Here is a 25,796-nt window from a genome sequence, read left to right on the forward strand (position 1 = left end):
TAACAGCTGAGGTATTCTTGTCATTGACTAAGCTCTTTATTAACCAGAGGTAAACTCAGCCCTGTCTTCAGGGTCCTCCAAAAAGCTTTGCTGAGTAACTGTGATGGTCCAAATTAAGGAAAAAGCAAGTGAGTATAAGTGCTCTGTTACATATATTTTTCCAAGCAATGAAAACTGATTTCTAAGATGTTGGAAGGCCGTTTTAATCATCAAAGAAAACTAAAAGTATGTTGTCATGTTTTCCTTTCTGTACTGAAAATATTCCTTTAGCTTTGAAGTATTATTTCAGTGCTCTGTGAAAATATTATATTATGCATATGTAAAGTTTCGACTAACAATGTTAGTTTCCTTATTCCATATTTATGAAATGTTTTATGTTCTGTGCTAGATGCTGTGGAAGATATAAAAAGTTAATAGGCAAAATCTCTGCCTTCAAAGAGAGTATGCTCACTTCACGTGAGAAAAGAAACATATACATGAATAATTAAATAGCAATGGAAAGAACTCTAAAAAACCATAGTTCCTTAATGCCAGAAAATACAGGTAGCTACATACAAAACTGATTTACATAAGCACAGTAATCTTAGAACAGCACAGTAGGACACAGAGGTGGTCCTACCAGAGAACATTCAAGTTTGGGGAAAAAATCAATTTTTTTTTTGGTCTTGTTACTTACAAGTTGACTTACTTTAATTTCCCTGAGATAATTCCTACCATACAGGGTCCTTTTAACCACTGAGAAAATAAAGGCCACGCATCAGGCTTAATAAATTTGAACTTGCCAAATTTTTATTGTTGTCGTTAAGTGAGACAACATGCACATGTGAAGAACCACGCAGACTTGGGGGCTTTTTCTAATAGTCTTTCTTTGCCAAGAGCAGCAGTAGAAAAAAGAAAGTGGAGGTGGATGGCTTAAAGGTGAATATTGAAAAGGATTAAGGAAGTGAAAAAGGATGGCCAGATGACAGAACGTCCCCTCTAGTTTGGTGCTACTCAGAATGTGGTTAGTGGACCAGTGGTGGCTCATAAACTTCTTGTACTGAGATTAGTACAGAAATTAAGAGTTAAGTTTTTAGAATTTTTTATGGTAATCTGATAGATAACATTGTTGATTTAAATAATCCTCCAGTAATCTATCAGATTACTATAAACATGTCTTCATGTTTTTTTCATTTTTTTAATAATTTGTTTTTATTGAATTTTACATATGTATCAGTTTGCATTTCAACTACTTGAGTTGAAAAACCCTGCACTAGTAAACAATTTGAATTCTATTGAAAGTCGGTAGATAGCACAGTGATTTTTTTTTTTTAACTAACTGCACAGTTCCTCCTGTTTTCAATTATGATGTACACAATATTTTATTGTCAAAGCGATGTTAGCAGTTGATTCTTTGAGGATTTCACGACACCAGCCTGTCTATGGCTGCTTGAATAGAAGGGCTTCCAGGAGGCAGGGGAAATACAGATAATTTTTGCCAGTGTCATAGATGAGAAGAAAAATTTGTGAACAAATTGGTAAAGGTTTAATAATGCAAAAAAGGGCATAGCGATCATCCAACAAACAGCACTGAGGCAAATCCCTCTAGAATATCTGCAGGACTGTGCACACATTGATTGAGCCTGGCCTGTACGACTCAGGTAAACATCAGCCAAGAGCATTTCCTGCCCTGATGACTTACACAAGAGTCTTAGAATCTGATAAATAACTTGGGGAAGTGAGGACCAAAGAAAATATGTCTGACGTTGTAAGTAAACCGGGTGCGGAAGGCAGGAAAGACATCTGCAAACAAAACCTCTGTTTCCTGCTCCTGTTTCCTGCTAACTTCTGGCTGCCTTTCCTTTGTTTGTTTGCATGCATGTGTGTGTTCGCGCGCACGCGCGCGCGCGCGTGTTTGTGTGTGTATAAAACTCCGAGGCACAATCGATCTTAGACTCCTAGGTTGTAGATGTCAGGAGTCCAGGATGAGCTATTTTTTGATTCAGTGGCTGAAAATCAGGAAGTTTAACAGTAAACACTCAGTCTATAGATTGCAAATAAATTGTCAACGAATGCCTAATTTTACTCCTTTCATTTCAAAGAAAAAACATAGTTGGCAAGATTACCTATTTGTCTATCAATTCTAAGCTTGCATTTTAAGGGATTTTCAATAACTTAAGAAAACATTGTTTTACCAATACATTTATTTTATTTGGAGATTTTTCTCAGGTGTCCTTCATGAATAAATAAAGACCAAAGGCAGAAAGACTTAATTTTAGGATCCCCAGAAAATTATTGTAGCATTGTTCATTTTCTTAACTTTTTGTTTAGAGATAACTGTAGATTCACATGGAGTTGTACGAAATAATATAGAAAGTTTTCATGGACTTTTCACTCAATTTCTCCCAAAGATAACATCTTGCTTAACTGTAGTACACTATCACAACTAGGAAATTGCGATCCGCAGAGCATGTTCAGATTCATCAGTTTCACAAACACTCGTGTGTGTATTTAGTTCTCTGCAATTTTATCATATCTGTAGATTTGTGTGACCACCACCACGGTCAAGACATAGAACATTTGCATCACAAGGGTCTCCTGCGGCTATCTTTTTATAGTCAAAAACACTTTGTCCCCTTAACTTCTCCTAATCTTTTGAAAGCTGTAGTTTGTTCTCGGTATTTCTTATTCTGCCATCGCAAGAATGTCATGTATGTTTAATCATACCTTACGTAAGATTAGCGATTGGCTTTGTTACTCAGATTACTCCCTTGAGATCCATCGGGTTGTCCCGTGTATCAAGAGCTCATTCTTTTTTTACTGCTGAGTAGTAGTCCACGGTATGGCGTACCACAATTTTTAAGTCACCCATTGAAGGACATTTAGATTGTTTCTTTACAGTCTTTTCTTTATCATTGAAATACTCTCCTCCCTTATCTTCTTTTAGAAATATACTACTCATTTACAAAGTGCTCACATGTGCCAGGTGGTGTGCTTAACCTTTTTCATGCACCAATTTATTTACTGAACAACTCCAGGCAGTGGGTGCTCTTCTGATCTCCACTTTACACATGAGAACAGCCAGGTTCAGGTCAGTTCAGTAGCCTGCCCAGGTCACAGTGCAAGCAAAGAGTAGAGCTTGTGTGTGAACTCAGACAGTCTCATTCCACACCTAAGATTTGATTTTTTCTCTGCTTCCCATAGTAACAAATTAAATGCAGTTTAAGTTGTATTTTCAATTGCTCTTATTTTGCCCAATGTATAATTTCATATATTTGTACATAATTTCTGAATACATAAGTAAATAATGAAAAGAAATATCAAAACATATCTGACATATAAATGGAAAAATATTTACTTAAAATGTCTGCTTATGACTTCTGAATCCTAATTTTATATCATCATCTCATGAAGAACTTTGTTAAGCAAAGAGATTTATATATGTTCATCCATCAGACTATTCCTTGGGCTCCAGGGCTAAGCAGAAGGTGGGTGGGGAAGGGGAGGCATGTGTGGGGAGCAAGGGGGATGACTAAGTGTAGAATGTTGACTTGATGAATTTATCATGCGCTCAGGGCACTGGCCCTTCACTGGTCTCTGTACGGTATCGGGCGATGTCTCCTATGTCAGGAGGGAAGGTCATCTTGCCCTGAGATACCTGGACTTCTCCCCAGGATCTGAAGATTAATCCCTCTCTGGACCCAAGGTTTCCTTTCAGCAGTATTCCTAGCCTGAGGTACCAGCAGTGATCTTAATTCCTGGGTAGAGTAGCAAAGTGTAGGCAGTGAGGACAGAGGTCTCCTACCCCTGTGAGAGGGCACACGTGAAACTGGGCAGCACGTGGCCCAGGTGCATGGGCCAGGTACTCTGAGAAGCTGCATATTTATAGAAATGGCAGAGGGGCCACCACTGGGAAGCTGAGGTTTGTCATTTCTGTAGAGTCACTGGATAGCCTTTTTTTTTTTTGGCGATTCCAAAATACAGGGGCTGAGACAAATGCTTAGCCACAGTTTGAGGCTACGATGGGTGAGGGGCAGGGAGGGAAGCAGTGAAGCTTCGACAACTGGATGAATAATATTGCAGAGACAGTTAGCACTAGAGATTGAGGGGAATGTGGGGCCCACTAGTTCATGTCAAATTTCTGAGCAATGAATCCTAAGGGAGTGAAGGGACCAAGATGGATGTCACCAGGTGGGGCATGGGGAGCGCGGTCAGCAGGAGAGGAACCCTGGCAGATTTTTGCCTTGTCTTGTTCATCCTTTTTGAACCTTAAGGATTTCAGTTGCCCTAGTGAGGTGTTATGTTCCAATAAGATTTATAACAGAACCCAAGAGGTGCGTGACGTTATGTAAGAAACATACATAAACATGTATGGGACCTCAGCTCTTGTTCTGGTTTTGCAAAGTCCTTTGAACAAGTTATGTCACCTCCTCTCAAAGTCTTCACATACAAGATATGAGACTAATTTTGAATCATTTTTCAACATTAATATTGTGTAATTCTGCAAAAACACACTAAACAATTCCATGATCTGTTGAACTATCATGCTTCATTATAGTTATTTAAATTCAACAACTCGCATTTCAAAATTATTTTATTAATGTTTTTTCTGAAAATATGTATATCTTCAGAAGATATATATATATACATGTGTATGTATATATATATGTACATATGAACATATATATGAATACATATATATAATTTCCTTATTAGAAAATATGTAAGGAAGACTCTCTTGGGGACGTGCAGTTATTGGCTTTAAATATTTGCTTTACTTAAATCTACCCCATTTAAAATGCTGCTTTGTATTGTTATGCTGTTTTCACTCATATTTAAGCTGTGAAAGCGAGAGCTGACAGGAGAGGCAAGGGCGATGCTGTGTGACCGAATGCTGCTAAACGAGGCACATCCGTTTGCTTAAGAGGATGGCCTGTGTGCTCAGGTGAGTAGGAAAAGGGGAGTGAGATTCGAACAGGTAGGCAGAGGTCCCTGTGTCCCCAAAATGCTCGCTCTTCGATACATTGCAAATTCCTTTAGAATAGACATCCTTCCTTAGGGAAGAATTATCGTATCCATACCTAGAGGAAATCTATTGGGGGGCTGATGGGGAAGAGGGGAGATGATGGAGAAGGAGCAATAAGGGAAAGGAGATGGAGGTGCCGCCAGCAGGGGTCAGGCTTTTCCTCTCCTTCTGCATTGGGTATTCAAGAATTCCCAGCTCAGGAAACCACCCCAGGAAAACCTAGAACAAAGTGCTTCTGTTATCATTCCATCTTAACACAAGATATAAATTGCCACTGATAAAAATTACTTTACAGGGACATTACTCTTAAGGAAGAAATTCATTTGATTAAATAAATTAAAGCGAACAATTATGAGTTATTAATTCTCTAATTAAAATAAACAATTTAATCTGAATCTGAATAAAGGCAGTATCTTCAACAAAAAGCTTCTTTTATCACTAAACTCATTTCACTAGTTTTTTAAGTGTCTAACCTCAACAATATATCTTTTGTGCTTATTACAAGAATACTTTTGACATGCTTTTGTTTCCAGATGCTTTATATTTCATTTTGCTGATTTTGGCTAAGAAAAAAAAAATCTCTCACAAGCAGTCATTTTTTTTCCCACATATTAACAGGTATTTTTTTTTTTTATGCTTGGTGGATGTTTTGATAAGCCTAATGAACAAGTTGTAACAGTAAATTTTGACTTTGGTATCCACTTCTGATCATTCCTCCACTTAGAAAAGCAAAACAATCCACCCATATTAAGAAGAAAAGAGAATACATAGGAATATTTCTTCTATTTGTGAAATAGTCAATTGTTAACAGTAAAGCTAGCTTATGTTGTTATAATATTTCTAGTAAACAAATGATCAGTGTCTTAAAACAACCTGTAGAAGAAGTGGAATAACTACTATTTATTATTCTCATGACAAATGAGGAAATAGAGGCTCAGTGAATTGAAGGACACTGACCAAGGCATATGAGTAGTAGGGGTTCAAGAAGGATCATGACATTTTGATTTGTGATTGAATGATCTTGTTTTCATTTTTTATAAATTTATTTTTAATCACTAAAATAAATTGGAAATATCAGTGACCCCTTAGGACCTGTTGAAGCAATGGACGAGATACTGAGAGGAATCCTCGTAGTGGTACTTCTAGAATTCTACCCCTTGATCATTTCAAGAATGTGAATACAATGGAGCGAGGAAGAGAGAAAGTGACTTTGGTGAGCAAAGCTGCACTTGAGTGGCTCCCAGTCTGTTGGTGGGGGCGGGGTGCTGCTGGCTTCTTAGCCTCATGCCTAGAAGGGTAGGGTAAGCTTCCAGCAGCTCAGAGTGTACAAGGTGGCTTCCTTCCATTCCCACCTCAAGGGCAAGAGCCAGGCGGAGGGAGCCGAGTGACATTTTCAGGTCCCGAAATCCCATTGGGGCAAAGGATGAGTGTGCATTCTCAATGGGTTACATGGGGCCACAGGAAAGAAAGAGCTGATTAAAATTCTGCCTAACCAGGGCTAAATAAGTGGAACACAGGATATTTTTAGGGCACTGAAACTATTCTGTGAAACCATAATAGATATGTTATATGTTTGCCCAAACCCATACAATGTATAACATCAAGAATGAACCATACTGTGAACTACAGACTCTGGGTGACTATGATGCATCAGCGCAGGTTCATCGGCTGTAACAAATGTACGATGTGGTGGGGGATCTTCATAATGGGGGAGGCTATGCGTGTGCGTGATATGGGAACTCTCTGTACTTGCCTTCTCAATTTTTCTATGAGTCTTAAACTTCTCTAAAAAATGAAGGTCTATTAAAAAAATAAGTCCCGCCTAAGAGGACCACTTCAGAGCGTGAGGGGAACACCAGCAGCAAGAGGAGCCTAAATTCCGATTTAGCAATCTAGGAAGAAGGAGCGAGAAGCAGATAAGTCCTCCCCGCTTCCCCCAGTGCCCAGGTTCCAGCCCCAGCTGGAGTGGGAGTAAGGGGTGTTTTATCTTTGAATGAGGAATGTAGTGTAGATTAATGTATTGAACTGGGTACTTTTAATTACTGATCAGAGACTGTAATTTAAAGAAATTGGACTTTCTTTTTTGTTTAAAAATGATCTACTAGGTTATTGATTTAGTGCATTTCTTTCCATTTTGTTTTTTTGATACCATGTGCTTAATTTTCTATTTTGCTTTTATGTTTTCCTATGATGAAATTATCGTAAATATTTTCATGCTGTTATATAATATCATAATCATTGTTTTAATGACAGCATTGGGTTCCCTCTATGAGTGTCATAATTTGTTTCCTTGTTCCTGTGCTGTTGGACACACACGCTGTGTAGAAAAATTTTAATAGCCTTATTTTAAGGTCGGTTGGTTGCTTGTTTTTAGGATATGGATTTATCCTTAAGATTTTTATGACAATTTATAAGTATTCTTTATGATTATAAATTACTCTCTTAATTGTAATTTCAAACTCCAATGTTACCAAATGCGAATGAGAGATTTCTATTTTACCCAAGCCAATTTTGGTTGGTTACCTTTTTAGAAAAATTGCTAATTAAATGGAACACAGGTAAACATTTTTCATTGTAGCTTTGACTTACATTTTTTTGATAACTAGTGGGTCTTGATGCTTCTAAAATTCATTTTGTACACTAAAAGTATAACATGCTTTGTTTTTTTATTAAAATATTTTTTTCTCAAATATGGAATGATTAGAAAATATTAAGACTAACAGATACATGGTAAAATGATATAAACAAGTAATAACTAAGGTAGAGTTATAACTGTTGAATAAACACGTCAGAAGGTGCTGATCTCAATAGTTATCAGATTAATGCCAATTAAAACAGTAACGAGGTCCAGAATAAGGGAGCCCAGTTTCGAACTGGGACCCCCTTGCTCCTCAGGGGAGGACTTCTGCAGCCAAAATCTCCCTCCCAGTTCTTAACTGTTGCATGTGGGTGTCACTTGTTTTGCGTCTCTGCCCCTTCTACCAGTCTCATTGTGAGTTCTTCTTTGTATTCTTAATTATAGGAGTTCTGTTAAATTAGTCTTCAGGTGGTTGTCAGGGCCGATTGTTTTATAATTTAGCTGTAATTTTGATGTGGTTATGGGATGAGGTGAGCACAGCTTTTACCTACTTCGCCATCTTGACGGGAAGTTCTCTACATGTATTTACTTTTAGTTTCTATTAACTCTTTTACATGTAACAGATTTTATATTTATGGAGTTAAATATAGGACTATTTTCTCTTTTTTTGTATGTTTGTTCAATTAGAAAATTAGCCTCCCTTTAAAAATGGATAAATACTGAGATCAATTTTCTCTGATTTTCTTTACTAAAAGTTAACTTTTTAATTCATCAGAATGCATTATTTTGTATGATATGAACCGAAGCTATGCGTAAACACCTTTCTGCCTTTGGGCATTTATTGGATGATCCTTTCATCATTCCTTGATGTATGATGCCTCCTTTATCATATGTGAAGTTTAATTTCTTTTCAGTCACCCTCCCTGTTGCAGTACTTTGTATGTATGCTTATATGTAGAAAAGTAGACCAGTTTTAATGAACATAACTATACAATTTCTTTTTAAATATGTGGTTTTCTATTTTTCTTTTGAAAAATTACAAAGATGTTCTTACCTAGTATTCTAACAGATGGAATTTAAATTATTTCCTCGATATTTATTCCAATCACATTAAACTTTTGGACTAATTTGTGAAGATTTAACCCATTCCCATTTAGAAAGAAAAAGTGCAGCTCACCGCCAGCATTAATTTAATTTTACATAAACACCCTCTTTGAGGCTGAAGTAAATCTGACTGGTTTTCAATGTGAAAATAAAATATAAAAACCATTGGAGTTATTTCTAAATAGAACTTGTCTCTAATCCTAATGTAACAGAAATGTATACAATGATCATTATTTAATATTTTTTTTGTGTGTGTGGTAAGTTTCAAAGCATGGAATAACACAAAGAGAAACATCTAGGATTTGATATTTTCAGCGATTGAGAATTACTATATTTTGTAAATGGAAATACCACTACTAAGAACTGAATGCTATAAAAAGCATGATGTCATTTGTTTCCAAAGACTATTGATATAATAGAGTGATGCAAAAATAATAATAAAAGTTAAATATTTCATGGCAAACTTTGGGGGTAAGTTTAGGACTGTATTCTGCGAGTTACCTCGGGGTAAATACTGTAGCCGCAAGTGCCGCTGGCAAGTATTCTCAAGGCAAATGGGAAATGGGTTAAAATCTTAACAGTATTAAGAAATATATAAGAATAATGAATATACTTTTTTCTTAAATAAAAATTTAAAGTAGTTTTTCTACAGTTTTATTCCTATAGATCATTTACTTTCCTCATTTGGGTAATTCCTACTTAATGATTTTTGTTGTTGCTATTTTGAAGGGAGATTCTTGAATTTTGTATATAGAATTGGAATAGACATTTCTCTTTTTGTCTTCCACTTTGCTGAATTTCCTCTATAAATTACATTTTTCAATTGATAACTTTTCTAGAGCTTCTGCATCATGTCTTCTGCAACTAACAAAAATATTTCCTGCTTCTTATGTTTTCACTTATTTTTGGTTCACAATTTACGAAATTGATAAGAATTACTTAAATATCATTAGTTTTGAATTAGAAATCTTAGTTGCTTTGCAATTGACCTAAAAAGACTTTTGGACTTTCCCTACTGCATAGCTTGCTTATTTTAATATATAAAAGGGCATAATATTTTGTCAAATGCCTTTTTGCCATCCCATTAAAGGGATAATATCAATTTTTTAAAATGTATCCTTTTTATGTGACAAGTTTATAAACTTTATCCACTTGTCATTCCTCAGATGAATGTCCTTTGGTGTAATAAATCGTGGGCTTCTCTCCTTGTTGTGCAAAGTGATCATGGAAAACATCACTGGCAAAGCAGGGTAAATTTAACACAGGGTTAAGAACACAGGATATTTACTATCAGAGAAGAATATAGCACAGGCAAGTCACCCCAGATCTCACTGTTCCACAGTTTAAGGTAGCATAGAGAGCTCATGGTGCACAGTGGCTCCTGTGACATTAGATGGAAGCCCTGCCCTAGGCTCGCCCTATGTATTCATGCAGAGGTCAAAGAACGTCTATACAAGTATGTAAAGATACAAGCTCCTGGTCTAGAAGAGGCCTTTTTAAAAAAGGGGATCCCTGAAATGTAGTGGCTGATATCTGCCCCTTCTTCCCATGAGGCAATTCAGGTCTTCGGAACTAGCTCTCTGATAAATTATCAAAAGAGAGAAAAAATAAACTAGGGTTAAGTAGATTTGTCTCTCCTCTGTTCTCTGTTGCTTCATTTACAATTTTAGCATCTATGTTCATCAAAAAGATTGGGCTGTATTATTATAGTTGTGGTTTTTTTAAATATATATTCTATGTAATGTATTTTGTACTGCATTTCCTCTGAAATAATAGTCATTTAAGCCAATTCCAAAGCTTGGGGGGTATTTTTGTTTGAGCCATATGATTAATTTTGAATTTAATTTTATTATAATTGATTCTAATTGTTTTTCTGAGTCTGACTTGTGTTAATTCAATGCTTTTTTTTGCCAAGCTTTTTTTTTCCTTTCTTGTGTTCTATTGCATAGAAAATATTCTGTATGTTTTCTTCCTTTTACAATATTTGGAAAATGAAGAATTCGATTTTAACTTTATAGTGGCAAATTTAACAATTTTCATAGACTTCTTAATGTTGTGTTTGTGATGCACTTATGAAAGCAACAAATTATAACTTAACTCCATTTTATGGAAAAGTAGGAAACATAGTACTTTTGCTCTTTCTCATTCTTATTTACTTTTTATTTATTTCATCTGGGTTTGCAAGCCCTGCTGTTTAAGAACAAAACAGTCCTTTTATAAAAGCATATTTTATCATTTGTATCCTATGTTAGTTAACATAATTACATCAATTATTTAGACTTAACAGCATCAACCCTTCACCTAATAATGTTTAGTGATTTCTAAAGTTTTTTTCTCTTGCTAGTTTCAGTGTTTACTCCAAATTCATTTCTATTCTACCACAAGTTTTCAATGATAGTTTTAAATTTGATTCATTTTTATTTGCCAGTGAACTAATTACCATCTTTAAAGTAATTTTTTTTATAGAAGTATTTGAGTATATTTTCTGAAACACTGAAGTTTTGAGGTTGCCTTTCTGCCCTCTACCATGAATGCCAGCTTGACTGGTTACCATGTTTTTTTGTGCCATGACCTCTCCCTCCATCTCCACTGCCAAAACCGGAAAGTTCTCTATTGTTTTATGCAGAGAAAATAACAGACAAATGGAACTTTCCCGATTATACATTCATTATTGGAAGGTTTTTTTGTTTGTTTGTTTGTTTTTTTCAGTATAGAAGTTTTCAAGGTCACCTTTATTTTCTGGGAATTCAGATAATAAAGTAAACATGAACACATTGCTTACTAAATTTACCATAAACACAGTGATACGTCTTAGTTTCTTTTGTTGTCAGGCTCTTTTTTTTTTTTACCCTGGAAAGATCTTTTTAAATTATAATTAATTTTGATCTATTCTTTTTTTGCCTTTGGAGATGACCATTATTTGTAGTTTGAATCTGTCATTTAACCTCCGTTTTTATTATCTTCTCTCATTTTCATATAGCTTCATTCTGAATTGCATGATTACAACACAAGCTTATCTTTTGCTTCTTAAAAATCTTCCAATAGAGATTTTATTTCAATAGTGCTTCCAATAGAGATTTCATTTCAATTCTTAATTTTTAAAAATTTATGTTTACTCTTTTCTTATTTTTGTTTATTTCATAGAAACATACCTTTACATCTCATTGAGAAACATGAGTCAAAAATTAAACTTTTTATCTAGTCCCTAGAATAAATTTCTTTCTGGGCAAAGATTTATTGTTAAGATTTTAAAATTGTTTAAAATACAGGCTGAAAATTGCATAAAGCATATGTACAGTATAACAAATTTTTTAAAGTTAAGACCATATAACTATAATCTAGGGCAAGAAAATGAACATGGACAGGACCCCAAAATCTCTTTGCAGGACCAACTACATAATTTGTAGGGTCCAGTGCAAAATAAAATATGGTGCCTCTTGTTCCAAAATTGTTAAAAATTTCATGACAGCAAGAACAGGGCAATAAATGAGGCACAGGGCCCTTCTGTTCATGTCTCTCTGCACAGCTGCACAAATTGCATGCCTAACTTTCAAAGATGCTGTGAGGAGTAAATTATGTGTGTATGGCCAGTATATTGAATAGGCATGGTGCATGGATTTTGATCATAATACAGTTTTTTCTTGTCTTGCACATTCAGTAAGGGTAAATTTCTGCTCCTGGAAGAAAACTCTAGCCAGGCAATAAAGCAAATTTTTAGATAAGACACAGTCTTGCAGAAACTTTAAGTCACAAATATAGTTTCAGTTAAATAGTTGAAGTGTCTAATCCTGTATAAGAGTTGGAACTCTTTTCTAGCTTAATCTTCCTTTCCTTAGCTTGAACCTGCTTTGAACTAGAGACCTATATTGTGGAAGGTGATGTCCTTTATCTGTACTCACTTGCTGCTTTTTCACTCTTCCTGGGGTTAAGTGGAAGAAGAGATTGAGAGGATAGAACAGTATTGCTTGATTCTGTGACTTATATTGTTGGTCTTGGTACATCATCCAAGTTGCCTTTCTTTTCTTGTGATATGTTTAATGGATGCTTCAGTTCAAAGGTTGTCTGCTGACTCCTCTCTTGTACTTCCCTAAAGGAAGCATCTCAGTCCTATGGTGGCTTGTGATTCCTTCTAGGCCACCTGATATCCAGCTTTGCTATTTTTACATCCTTGTGATGTAGTCTCTATAGACCTTTAGACTGTTAGGATGCAGGTGAACCCATGGCAGTCTTTTCCCCCACGTGGCCCAAATCTGGTGCTATGGGAAGGCTCAGTGCCTCCAGCTCCGAAGAACTCAGGGAGACAGGCCAAACCCAACACTCTGATATCCAATTATCTAAGCCAGCTCTTCTGCAGCCATCCGCACCAACCAGACAAGGTTCAGATATCATTTCATGGTCCGATGTGTGCTTGAGTCAGGCCCTGGTTCTCTAGAGTTCCCAAATATTGGAATACATCCTTAAATTCTCTGGCCCCATTGAAGACTATTTTGTCTTCCTCACACCATTCTTTCCATCCTATTAGGCTTGGGGGTAGAAAGGACTCTTAGGAGGACAAGGGCTACCTCGAATGATACATAGCAAAATTCCAACAATAATGCAAAATTCAGTTCCTGAATTCAAATGCATAAACTGCGAGGTCATGATGTAATGGGTTTAATTAAAAAATAATACCTTTGGTAAGGATATAATGATAGGGAAACTCACACCGTACAAAAGTGACCCTACACTGTCACCAATGATCATTCATGTACTCATCAAACTCACATCATGCTTTGGGCATTTTGAGAATGGCGAGCTAGGTAGAGGATGGGAGCCAACTGCCAATAGTATCAAATTTATATTATCTTTGGGTGCTTTATGTTTCATAGCATTTCTCACCAGTTTCCTCAAATCCCTCCCTCTCTGACTGCTTTTGAAAAGTTTAAGGTCTACCCAGGAGTTACGAAATAGGTTTTCCTGCAACCCTTTGTAAATCCTGCATAATTTGGAGTGGGCGTTATTTTATTTTCACTTTGCTTTCTGGTAACTGCCTATCAGAGCCTCAGCTTTTTTTATATCTTGAAACATATATAGTATTTTCAGAATACTCAATAAATAGTAGGTATCTGTATTCGTCTCTAGGTCTTATGCAATTTTTTTCCTACTTACTCATCCTTGAAGGAAGAGTAAACCACATAGATTTATTGGGAGTGCTGCTGTAAACCAGTTCACAGTCGACCTGGGTGGAGAAGGTGTTCCTTAAGACCTGAAGCAGAAAGAAAGTTAATATGTATCACCTCTAAAACTGTGTGGTGTGCAGTAGATATTTTTTACATGCCATTTCTTCTTGCTGGGGGATAGAAAGAGACTCGTGGATATCCTGGGGAGAAAAAGATGGGGGAACTTGTAGTTATACAGCTTGATGAATTCCAAACTTCCTGTATTAAGAGGCAAAAAGAAACTCCAAGTAAGAGACTTTATATAAAACCTGAAAGCAAAATATGCACATTTGATCTAAGGCAACCAGGCTTCCACCCTAAGAGGTGGAACTCCAAGAACAAGTTAACTTGAATAGCTAGTAGAAGCAGAGAAGTGAAATTAATACAGCAGGTTCCAAAAGGGATCCTAACTCATGAATAAGGCATGTGGAGAACTGTGGCAAACCCTGGAACACAGCAGTTCCTTGATTTTGTTGTTGTTGATGTGCATAGAGGATTCTTTTCAAGATAGTTTTATGAGTATTTTAATAAAAAATTTGAAAAGAGGTTTATGAGACACTCACTCCAGCATTCTTCTCACACATCAGAAGCTAGCTGTTCCTTAAAAAAAGAGAGAGAAATCAACTGTTGTATCATTATATTTAATATCCACATTCACTCATCAGTTTATTGCAATGTTTGCTTATTTAATAAGTAGTTCATGAGCCTTTATCATGCCAGACACCTTGTAAGAACTGGACACGCAATTTTGAGCAAAAACAGGTGAAAGCCTTTTCTCTTAAAGCTTGCCTTTCGAGAGAGGGGGGTCAAGAATAAAGAAGAAAATACATAAATGTGCAACATTTAATTTTATCATAAGTGCTAAGAAGAAAAATAAATCAGAGGAAAAGGATGTAGTGGGGAGTAATAAAGATCACAGAATTATTTGAAATAGGTTGGTCAAAGAAGTGATATTTTCCGTAGAAAAATTCTCAGATAATTTCAATAAAGTAAGGAAGAAGGCCATGCAGATATTTGAATAAAAAGTATCAGGTATAGGAACAAATGTCAGTTCAAGATATTAAATTAATGATGATATTTATAGAAGTAATAATAATAGTGACAGCAGTAGCAGCAAGCAGGTACAATCTGTTAAGTGTACACTATGTTTTCATCCATTCTTCTACACAATTTTGTTTATCTTTATGCTAATGTAAGTTTTTTTGATGCCCTAAAAGGATTTATTTGTGTGTGAACAGAAGGAACTATTCAGATGTTTACTTTTCTTTTTAATTATGTTTTAAAAAATTAATTGTAGATTCATGTATAGTTGTAAGGAGTAATAGAGAGAGATTCTGGGTACACTTCATCTAGTTTTCTCAATATTAACATCTTGCAAATCTAAAGTCTAGTAAGACAACCAGGATATCAACAGTGATACAATCCATGGATCTTGCTCAAATTTCATGAGTTTTACATGCACTCATTTGCATGTATGCCTATTTAGTTCTGTGCAGATGTATCACATGTGTAGATTGTGACTACCACCACCTTAGAATGCAGACAGTTCCATCACTGTACAGGCTCTTCACGCTGCTTTTCATAGGCATGCTACCTACCTCCCTTTCCACTCATGCTGTGAGTCCCTAACTCTTGACTACCATTCATCTGTTTTCCATCTCCATAATTTTGTCATTTCAATAATACTACATGAATGAAACCTTACTATATGTAATCTTTTAGGATTGGCTTTTTTTACTGAGCGTAACTTCCTTGAGACCCAAGTTGTAGTTCATTCCTTTTTTACCGTTACGTAGTATTACATGGTCTGGATGTATCAGAACTTGCTTAACCAGTCACCTGTTGAAGGACGTTTGGATTGTTTCCAGTTTTTGACCACTACAAGTAAGCTGCTATGAGCATTTGTGTACACGTTTTTATATAAACATGAGTTTTCATTTCTCTTGGATAAATGCCCAAGGGTGAAATTGCTGTGTTATGTGGTACATGCATATTTAGTTTTGTAAGAAACTGCTCAACTGTTCTCCAGAAGTGTTTGTATCATTTTAAATTCCCAACAGCAATGTATGAAGGATTCACTTTATCTGCATCATCTCCAGAATTTGATATTGCTATAATTTTTCATTTGAGTTATTCTAATAAGTATTACTTTGTTTTTTTAATATTAGTGTTCAGTTTACTGAATTTATCTATTCAAAAGACATACTTCATTTTTAAATATGTAATTACATCTCATGTAAATTATTATTCTATTGATATATCTAGAAGATTTTCGCAATCACTTTTGGGGGCCTCTTAATATTTGGTATCATGTATACATTTTGTTAATCACTTTTCAACATTTTAAATTGATTTTGCACATTTAATATGATTGATTTCCTTTTAAAGTACATCAGTTGTCTAACAAATGAAAACTTTGAAGTACTTAAAAACATCAAATTGTATACCTTAAATATATACAATGCCTGATTGTCAGTAGAACATGAGGTATCTCAATAAAGCTAAAAAATAGAAAAAGAAAAGAAAAAGAAAAAAATAGGAAAAAATACCCCCCAAAGTCTTATAAATCTAACAATTAAACTTTTAAGTAAGGTGAAACTAATGTCTACTTAAATGTTCCAATATGCCACATTCTTATGAATCTTAATAAAATTCTTATAAATCTAACAATTAAACTTTTAAATAAGGTGAAACTACTGTTCTCTTAAATGTTCAATATGCCACATAATGGCTTTGAACTTGTGATTTTAAATTGAAATGTTATTAAGTTTACACATGTTAAATTGCATTACAGTTTTTTGACAAAGGCACAAAATTAATTCACTGGAGGAAGGATAGTCTAAAAAGAACAGATGGTACTGGAATAATTGGACATCAGTACCCCCCAAAAATGAACCTTGACCTAAGCTCACATATTATACAAAACTAAACTTAAAATAGATTATTATGACCTAAATGTAAAAGGTAAAACTACAAACTTTTTAAAAGATAATGCAATAGAAAATATTCATTACTTAGTGTTAGGTGACAACTTAGACATGACACCAAAGGCACAATCCATAAAAAAAAAAAAAATCAATAAATTGGACTTAATCAAAATTAAAAACCTTTGCTCTGTGAAGACCCTACTAATATGATGAAAAGACAAGCCATCAAGTGGGAGAAAATATTTTCAAGTCATGTTTTCAAAGAACTCACATACAGAATATATAAAAATACTCTCTAAATGCAAGAACAAAAGCAAAGCAAAACAAAACAATTCAGTTAGAAAGTGGGCAAAAGAACAGAACACTTCAACAAAGAAGATGTATAAATAGTAAATAAACACAAAAATATATTTTACATTACTAGAGATTAGAGAAATGAGAATTAAAACATTACGAGATACAGTGGAAGTGGGAGAGAACATCCTTGCCGTGTTTCCAGTCTTAGCAGAAAAGTGTCCAGTTTGTTGCCATTAAGTATTATGTTAACTGTAGGATTTTTGAAGATGGTCTTCATCACTTTGAGAGTGTTTCCTCTATTCCTAGTTTGCTGAATATTTTTTATCATAAATGGGTGTTGGGTTTTGTCAAGTGTTTTTACCAGCATTGATTGATATGATTATATGATTTTTCTTCTTTTTCCTATCGATATGTTGATTACATTGATTTCAAGTGTTGAACCAGCCTTGCATACCTGGAATAAATCCCAGTTGGTATTGGTATATAACTCTTTCTATATACCTTGTTGGATTTGATTTACATTTATTTTCTTGAGGATTTTTTTTCTATAATTTTCTTTTTTTAATAATGCTTTTATCTGTGTGTTTTTTTTTTTTTTTTTTTTTAATTAAAGTAATGTGGCCTCATAGAATGAGTTAGGGAGTATCTGCTTCTGTTTTCTGGAACTGATTATGGAGACTTGGTATTAGTTTTTATTAAATGTTTTGTAGAATTCATGAGTGAAACCATCTGGGCTTGATGCTTCCTTTTTTGGAATGTCATTAAATATTGATTCAATTACTTTAATAAATATAGGCCTATCAAGGTTATCTATTTGCGTGTGTGTGAGTTTTGGTAGTTTATGTAATTTAAGGAATTGGTCCATTTCAACTAGATGATAAAATCTGTGGCTCTAGATTGTTCATAATGTGACCTTAATATCCACTTAGAATACTTTTTTATTTCTGATATCGATAATTGTGAATTCTCTCTTCTTTCTTGGTTAGCATGGGTAATAGTTCATCAATTTTATTAATCTTTTCAAAGACCTAGTTTTTGATTTTGTTGACTTTCTCAATTGGTTTCCCATTTTCAATTTCATTGATTTCTGCTCTAATTTTTGTTATTTCTTTTGCCTACTTTAGGCTATATGTGATTAAATCTCAGCCTTTCATTGGGCTTGTGTCTTGGTTCTGTTAATTTCGGAAATGTTTCTCCAATAGTATAGCCACTCTCTCCTCCCCCTGCAGCCCTGGGCTCTTACTTCCACCCCTGGCCAGAAGGCTAAAAAGGGATGAAGTGGGAGTTATCTTTCTCCCAGCAGAGATAAGCTTTCGGCATTGTGTTTTGTTGGAGTTCTTTTCTCTGGAGAGTAGGCCTTTATAGGGAGAATGTTTTAAGCATGTTTTATATTACTCTTTCTCTCCCACTACCAGTGCCTCAAAGCACCTTGAGAGCTCGGTGGATTTCCTGGAGGCAGATTCCATGAACATGTGGATGCCTTCCTGTGACTGGGGCCATCAGGAGTTTCTTTTTCTACTCCAGTCCATTCTCTGGCAATTTGTTAAAATTACGCTTTAATTCCCACCAATATATAGCTTCAATGGCTTCTGCTCCAGGTATGCAGATCTTGATTGATGTATCTTTCTAGATGTAGCTAGATTTCAGAATGGCAGTCTGTCCAATAACCTCAGTTCTCTTATAGGTCCAAGAAAAGTAATTGGTTTTCAGTTTGTCCAGATTTCTTGTTAAAGGAACGATGCTGACAACTTTCAATCTCTTCTCACATCAAAGCTGAAACCAGAAGCCTCCACTGTGTTTACTTTTAAATATGTTCATATTTAATACTAAATCTATCCCTTTTGAAAGATGTTTAGTACCAGGAAGAAAATTACTGTCAGATAACTGAGGTTTCCTACTCCATGAGAATTTGGCCTATTGTGTGACCTAGAATTCAGATATCCAGGGCGTTCTTTGTACTAACTGCCCCCACATAATACTCTGTATTTATTAGCAGAAACCATATCCTGAGCTTCATATTTCAAGAGTTCAATGGTCAAGTAACAGAAAACTGCAATTTAGCTTCTGTCTTGATAAAATCATGGAAGTCTGCCAATTTTCCCAAGTTGATCGCTTCATTAGATTTTGCAATTTTTAAATCTCCTAGAATATTTAAATACCTTAATGCATAGGTCTAAATGTCTTAACTTGACAGGATATGTAAATCTGTTTCCTGCTTTAGGATAAAAACCTTTGACCTTGATTGAATCCTGTATTCTCAGGATTCCAAATAGTTATCAATATTGAAAATACCACCTACTAGATTTTGGATATTTCCCTTGGCTTTGTTTGATAAGGTCACAGTTTATAAGGTCAGTCTATGAAAGTTCAGTCTTTTAATCAGTCCTATAAAGAAATAACACTATTTTTATATCCGTATAGAAGTTGGATACTTTGAGAAATTAAGTGATATGTTTTTCAAATTTAGTAGAGGTTAGATGAATAATAGCCAGAAATATTCATACCATGACACACAATGCACTATGCATCATAGGATATTAAAAAAAACAAGCATGCTATTAGGGTTGTAGGGAGAGAGATCCGTCACATCCTTTTGGGGGAGATTTGAAAAGTATGAAACTGTCACTACTGAAAAGATCTAAATAAAAGTTTGCATCTCAATGCATAAAAAACTTCATCTCTAAAAGGTATGGCAATGTTGCTCTAGTTATAAGTGTTTAAATGCATATGACAATTAATTCAAGAATTTCTCATTAGAAAATGTTTTCTAATAGAATTTGTCCTTAGTCTTTCCATGTGTGAAACAATTTTTTTTTTTTTTTTTTTTTACTGGTTGGGATGGTAAGAGGAGGATTGAAAAGATGTCAGCTCCTTTGTACTTACTTGGATAATATAATATCCAACAGTAATGAGCACATCTAGTACCCAGATTTGGTTTCTAAATACCATTCCCTATTCAGAAAAATCAGATATTATTGGGAAAATGATTTACTCAGTCTGGGGCAGGAAAAGTACATGCTAAGCCTGAAATACCTCATTCTATCAAAAAGTGATTAAGTACTCATAAATTTATAGGGACATGTCACAAAGACATAGGACATGTCTTAAAGAAATTCTCACTGGCCAAATTTCAAACAATTTGAGTTTCAAAATGGATTATGATGATGAGGGATTATAACACATTAAATGAAAAAGAATAGAAGAATCCATGAGTTCAGAGATACTTTCCCCAAAATAAAGAGGTGGAGAAACAAAGCAAAGCTCCTTTTTAAAGAAGTATACCAGCTATTCAATAAAGAAATTGATAGACTTAAAAAGTATTATTTTTATCTAAAATTTAATAATTATTTCAGGCAAGTCTCATAAGTAAATACTAAAAACATTGGGTGAAATGTTGGGGATCAAGATATTCACACGGTGATAACATTAGCAAACAGCTTATTTATTATTTACAAAAGGAAATAGCTGTATCCATAATGAAATCAACAGACACTACACTGACATTATCAATAATGGGAAGAACCAATATCACGTGCCTCCTAATATTATGCACCAGGAAGAGCACAGAACCACATACTGTAATATTCTAACTGAAAGAGTTTAAAGTGAAGATAATTGTGAGGTAACCCCAAACAGAACCATATTATGGTGCATTCTACAAATCGGCTGGCCTAGGTGCTTCAAAGAGGTCAGTGTCATAAAAGTCCATAAAAGAAAAAAAAAAAAAAAGGAAATGTTACTTTTAGTAATTAGAGAATACAGAGACAAGATTTTTTTTTTTAATAATAACAGATATCTTTTTAAAAATCTTATATTAGTGTCAGGTATACGGTACAATGGTTAGACATTTATATAATTTATGAAGTGATTTCCTCACGCCCTCACCCCCCTGATTACTCTAACACCCATCTGGCACTACACACAGCCATTACAATAATATCGACTACATTCCTTATGCTGTACTCTATATTTTTGATTGGGTCACATCATAAATGTAATTGATGGCCTAATTGGGGACATTTGAATATTTACTCAGTTTCATATTAGTTATACTCAAAGTGTGGTCCTTAACTCAGTAGTGCCAATCAATGAATTGTTGTGTCCACAAGGAGATAAGTACAAAAACTGAAAGTAAATGGTTAGATAATTCTATAGTAATTTGACATTGGTGTGGTACACAGGTGCTTGCTCATTTTTTAGTAATTCATTTTTATTTTATTTTACTAAAGTATTATTTATCAATTGATTGGAAGTAAGGAGTACTGATCTTTCTCTACAAATAATTTGAGGAACACTGTATTAGCTATTATTGTTGTACTGATGTATTATTTCTTGTGTGTGGTAATATTTGGCTCTGTAGGAGAATGTCTGTTTCCTGCCTCTTAGTAATTGCAAGGTGTATTTAGTATGATATGTGCAGCTTACTTTCAAGAGATTCAGCCAAAAACAAAGAAAAAAGCGAGTGTGTGTTAGTGTGTATTTGTAGGCATAAAGCACTGTGGCAAAATATTAACACTGGTGAATTTAGGTAAAGAGATTATGGTATTTATTGTACTGTTTTTATGTAAGCTTGATATTTTTCAAAATAAAAAGGAAGGGACAAAAGATGTCTTGCGACAAAGGACTCTGCAATCCACAGACCCTTGGATTTTTATAGCTCTCAAAATATATCTCACTTTAAATAATAATTCATTGTATTACTTAAGAGTTGTGGATTTTAAAATAAATAAGCTGTATAACTTCAATGGTTTATTAATTATTATAACATAGGGCATAATCTCTGAAATGTATAAGGATAAATATCAACTATGATCTGGATATAATGCTCTTAGGATAAATAGTAACTGAAATTAATTCGAAGTTGTTTGTCCAGCTGCTTTGCTTCTGATATAAGTTGCTGTTGAACCTAGAATTATTTTATTTTATTATAATTACTTTTTACAAATCAGTCCTCCCCATGATTTTTATATAAAATTTTATATTATAATTTGCTTTATATTTGCTTTCTCCCAGCCTTCCTACAAGGTAAATTAGAAAAATTTTACTACTAAGGAGTAGAGAGGTTGAGTGACTTGTTCTCTTTCATGCTGAGAGGTAATTATATAGGCAGAATTTAAAGGTACAGGCTTTGCAATATTAGCTAGTAGAACCATAGCAAATGAGAAGGATCACATTTTAAAATCAAATTTTGATTTTTCCAAAAGAAAATATTGTTAATACTCCTGGTTTTATTTCCTTTTCTGACTTTGATTATTTAAAATCAAATTCAAATACAAATTTCTTATTTCTTATTTAAGATATTCCATTATATGTTATGCATGATGGGCACCAGGCTCCATAAGACAAAGTCCTTACCTTCCAGATAGTCATCATATATGAAATGAGAGATTTTATAAAGATGAGTAACATAGTGTTATGTGCTATGAGAGAAGTTTGAATGGGATGTTCGAATTTCCCTGGGTAAGGAGAGTTAAGATATCTTTGACTTTTAATAATAATATTCATTAAGATAATTGTAAGGATTATTCATGCTTGTTGAAGAAATACGAATACTTTCCTCGATGACCAGCATGGTGCTCAAATGATTTGTGTTTGACTCAACTTTCTAATATTATAATGTTGGCAGCCCAAGCCAAGACATTAAAAACCTAAAACAACATTAAACAAAACAGTCATAGTTATGATGCTTTCTCTGCTAGAGTATAATGGCATCATCGTGTTTATAAAAATACTTTGCTATGTATTTTTAGCATAGTGTTGCTACCCCAGATCTTCTTGATTGTACTGTCTTGTTTCTCCTGTGGTCCATTCATCCTTAATCGATTCTTGGTGCCAGGCTGATATTAATTGAGTCCTCTGACTTATTCACAATAAATAAATCTACACATTGCATGCCCATCTCAGCAGATGCTGTTTCTGGTATATATCATATTAATGTATTTTGGGTCCTCTTTAAGAAATCAAACATATAAAACCTAACCTTACCAAAAAAGATACATTAACGGTAACTGTTCACATTTCTTGATAGGAGTGTTGGCACAAATCTGATACATACAGGGCTTGCAAAAATGCTTTCTGATTAAATAGGAGGCTGTCCTAGTAGGTATGGCTGTCACTTGAATATAAATAAAAAAAAATTGTCAGTAAGAAAGTATGTTTAACTAAAAAACAAAAAAGAGTTTGCAGGAATTAATTGAATAATAGCATTTTTAGAATTATGATTTAAGTCCTATTTTCATATTGCATGCATTTAAAAATAATTGTAAATATTGATATGTATTGAAGATTAATTAACACAGTTTGTTTTTATGAAGATAACTTGTGAGGTCTCCCTGTTGTCTCTTTTTATCCTCATTTAATCCTTTACATTTTTCTTTTGTGGGACATTTTTCCTAACACTTTGTGTGGTTTAGCTATCTTTTGCTATATTTATGCAAACATGTTTGGGGACATACCGGGTTAAGGCTATTAGTATAGAAAGCTTAAAAAAAACCCTATACTATGATTCAGAAGTTAAAGTCTTTTAAATCTGGCTCTCTTTTAATTTTTATTTATGTTTTCACAATTTTGCTTTTGGTGTGATCAAATATGTGTCAATATTTTCACTGCTTTTTGGATGACTGTAAAACTTTTTACAGAGGTAGTAGGAGGGGGGTTTGAAGGAACATTAGCTATTAGAACATTAATGATTATGTTCAGAGATTTGCTAATATTTGCAAAAATAGAAGAGTTAACCAACTACCCACAAACACAGAAAAATTTATGTCTGCTAAATATTTTTATTTTATATATATTTTTCTTGTCCAATAGTGGTTGAATACATCTATATTTTCCTTAAGAATCACTTCTTTGCAACAGCTGTTCATTCTGATACCAGGTTATGTCAAATGCTTGCTGACTTAAAAGGTCTTGCAATAAACTTTATTATATACCTAATGAGAACTGACATATTACTACTGAGAAATAGGGCACCACATCAGAACATCTAGATTTGTGCTTGGATAGATTTGCTGAACTAATGCAGCCTCACTGTGAAGCAGGGCTATAGTGTTTTCTGGAATAAAGCACTACCATTTAACTTTAGATATATTTTATGATTGGAAGTCATAAATCTTGGCATAGCAATAAAAATAAGTTTATAAAGAGAATTAAAAATAGCAGCAGGGATAACCAATCATCATTCAAGAAGGTTTTATTATTATTATTTTTTAATGTGGTCTTTGCCATGGTCTGGCTATAACTATGGGATAAATTGAGAGTTGGTGAGAGCTGTGAGCTCCACATTTATCTCTCAGGTATTTGCGCTAGCTGGTCTCATGACAGCAATAAGTTTAATCATGGGGGTGTACGGTTTGTTCTCAGTGTATTCAGGTTTTTAAACAAGACTACAGGCGATCACCAAACCATGATTAGCCTGGTCTGACAGGTTGACTAAATGACTTCCCAGAGGGTTGGCGTGGTTGAACTAAATTCTTTATGAACATGATTTTCTTTAACATGGTTAAGTAATGTTAATAAAATGATTCTAAAAGCCAGCTCATCTTAATGTGAGCTAGAGAAGGCCCAGGATGAAATTGGAGAGAAATGTTCCTACACAGTCGCTTTTCTCTCTTACAAAGGATTTTTGGATGGCTCTAGATTCAGTGTGTTAGAACTACCAAGATGCTGCATGGCAGCCAAGAAGTCCTGCAACATGTCATAGGAAGATGAGGATTTTTTTTTTGGTGAGGTAATCGGTTCACCTCTGGTGCAAGGAGACCTTGTCAGCTTACAATCCCACCTTTTTATTTTAATTTTTCATCTACAGCACCTGGTGCTTCCTAGGTAGTCTCATCCAAAGTACTAACCAGGCCCGACCTTGCTTAGCTTCCAAGATCAGTTGGGATCGGGCTTGTTCAGGGTAGCATGGCCATAGATGAAATGAGGAAATATTGATATCGCTTTTTTTGATGTCTAGAAAAGAATAAAAAAGTTTTTTTGAGAGAATTGTGGATGGAGAAGTGCTTTTCCCTTAAATATGTTATGTATGCAGAGAGAACCAGAGGTGTGCTCATAATCTTGGGCTTTAAAATTGAGTCCAGAGAAAATAATGTTTTTAAATAATGAATTTTTTGGCTAATTTAACTTTGATATTAAGTGATATGTTTTGTTTCGCTAGTGTCGATGAATACTTTGCATAAAAACCCTGAATTTATTCAGTGTGTCATCACACCTTGCCCAGAAGAATGAGTGTTTTATCTTTCCTAAGTGAACAATAATGTGGGTTAGGGGAAAGGCGAATGATTTGTTGAAAATATAAAATCTATTCGATTCATTACAGATGCAGAAGGAGGAAACACAAGGTCCATTGAGTCATTTGCAGTAGGTTTTCCTTTGTTTTAGTAATTAGTAAAAAGTAATGGAAATGTAGTGATACAAATCTTTCTATCTCTTATGAGAGTTGTACAGAATTAGCCATGCATATTTGCTCATTTCCCCACTAAGTTGAAGGAGACTACACTTGGTTTCTGAGTGGAAAGTCATACTAAGCAGATACCAGCGTTAGCCACGATGTTTAGTGAAGAGAGATGAAACCTACCTTTGCGAGTACCCCTACTACAAATTCTACAATTTTTTTTTCTCAGCCAAGAGACAGAGCCTTAATTTTAATTACTAAGCATTGACTTTCAGCAAGAACATAGCTTTAT

At 34.5% G+C, this 25,796-nt stretch overlaps 1 pseudogene; it reads right to left on the reverse strand.

The window, feature by feature from the left end:
• Positions 1-24,907: 24,907 nt before the first annotated feature.
• LOC120614539 (uncharacterized) lies at positions 24,908-25,026 on the reverse strand (annotated as a pseudogene).
• Positions 25,027-25,796: the final 770 nt, after the last annotated feature.

Source organism: Pteropus medius, unplaced genomic scaffold (assembly GCF_902729225.1).
Source record: "Pteropus medius unplaced genomic scaffold, Ma_sr-lr_union100, whole genome shotgun sequence".
NCBI classification, from domain to species: Eukaryota; Metazoa; Chordata; class Mammalia; order Chiroptera; family Pteropodidae; genus Pteropus; species Pteropus medius.